Below are 1,521 nucleotides of genomic sequence, written 5' to 3'. Positions count from 1 at the left end.
GGGGGAGAGAGAGAGAAAGAGATAGAAGAGTGCGTCTCGGAACGTGTTTTGGTCCGGCGCGACGACGACACGATCGGCTGGCGCGGCTTGTTGTGCCGACGCGCTCGGCTCGACTCGGCTCGACTCGGCCCGGCTGCTTTTGCCGGCTGTTGTTTTGGTCGGTCAGGCAGTCGCGCTGCGCCGCGCTTCCCGTGAGGTTGTGTCTCCTATGTGGAGCCGTGGTGTCGCCCGCCCAAGTCGCGATTCCCTCTCGGCCACCCTACGAGGAGGGGAGGGTCACTTTGTGTGGGAGTGTGAGATATTTGAGTAGGACTCTCAGTCAAGGACTTCACATACTCCAGCAGGTACGATATTTTGTTCAGGTCATTATTTTGTGATTGAGTTATGACCGTCGTAATTCAAAGACTGATTTATTACTGTCATTTGTATTCATTGTTTTGCACGAGAGAAGTCAGAACATTATGAGATCGACCTTTTTCGACCACACTGGAAACGCAAGTGTGTGGATGTCGCACACTTGTAGGTGTGTAAATATCCATTCGTACACTTAGGGGGCGGGGGCGTGTGAATTTTCCTACAAAATTAACCCGAATGGATATTCACACACTTTCAAGTGTGCGACATTCACGCACTTTCGTTTCCAGTGCACAATTTGGCAACAACGCAAATCTCTACATTGTAGTTTTGGCCAATTTTCAAAACCAAAATACACTTGCCCCTGTTAAATTTTCCAGGGAATCCAGTGGTGATGAGTAATTTTGTTGACAGACACTCAAACTACGGTTTTTATGTGGTCAAGTTTAAATTTCTACTAGCGGCGTTGTCACGTTGTTGGCGAAAAGGTCTATTCTGATAAGCTTAGTAGATGACTCTTGGAATCAAAACTTCTATGTGACATCGTGTGATACTGTTGAGACCTATTGCGCTTTTGTTGGATCTTGTTGTGTTTGAATTCCATTTCACTTGCCACACTTTCTGGTACTTTCGTGTCCAAAAACTATAGCTTTGCATTCCCTCAATTTGAACACGAAACAGACAGAAATTGTCTTATCCTAATGTACAATTATGTCACAACCTTAAGCTCGAACCGTCGTCATCGTCCGGAGAGACACGTCACGGGCGCGTCATTTCTTTTGATCCCCTTCATACTTCCGCTCGATTCGAACTGCTGACTGGCGCGTCATATCGACTGTCAGATGACCGGCGAGATAAGAAGCTCCGAGTAACAAAGATTGTGAGGGGATCAGGGCCCCTGCGCCGTTATTAGTGCTCGCAAGTTCACTAGTTTTATCCGAGTCGCGAGAACATTGCGCCACCACCATGTCGTATTACAGAGGAAAGAAGTGGAGCTTACCCCGTCGATAACCACCCGAAAACGTTCCGAACCCGAACTGCGCAGCGCTACCCGGTATTTGCCGATCACTTAATGCCTTATTTCTCGAACTGCGGCACGTCGGCGTCGATATCATGGTGGTAGGGTACCGTCACCCCTGTGCGTGCCCCGCCCCCACCCTCCTTCCC

General features: G+C 48.9%; 1 protein-coding gene across 1 annotated transcript in view; it reads left to right on the top strand.

Moving 5' to 3' along the window:
* Positions 1 to 136: 136 nt before the first annotated feature.
* The window catches only part of LOC113208958 (SH2 domain-containing protein 4B-like), a gene marked incomplete in the record, with an annotated part of 14,778 nt that continues 13,393 nt past the window's right edge, over positions 137 to 1,521 (top strand). Inside the window, 1 exon segment of the mRNA XM_052267234.1 lies at positions 137 to 306.

This window comes from Frankliniella occidentalis, unplaced genomic scaffold (assembly GCF_000697945.3).
Source record: "Frankliniella occidentalis isolate FOCC.00 unplaced genomic scaffold, Focc_3.1 Scaffold48, whole genome shotgun sequence".
Taxonomy (NCBI): Eukaryota; Metazoa; Arthropoda; class Insecta; order Thysanoptera; family Thripidae; genus Frankliniella; species Frankliniella occidentalis.
Note: the sequence above shows the minus strand (reverse complement) of the source record. Positions and strands in the feature narration are given on the sequence as shown.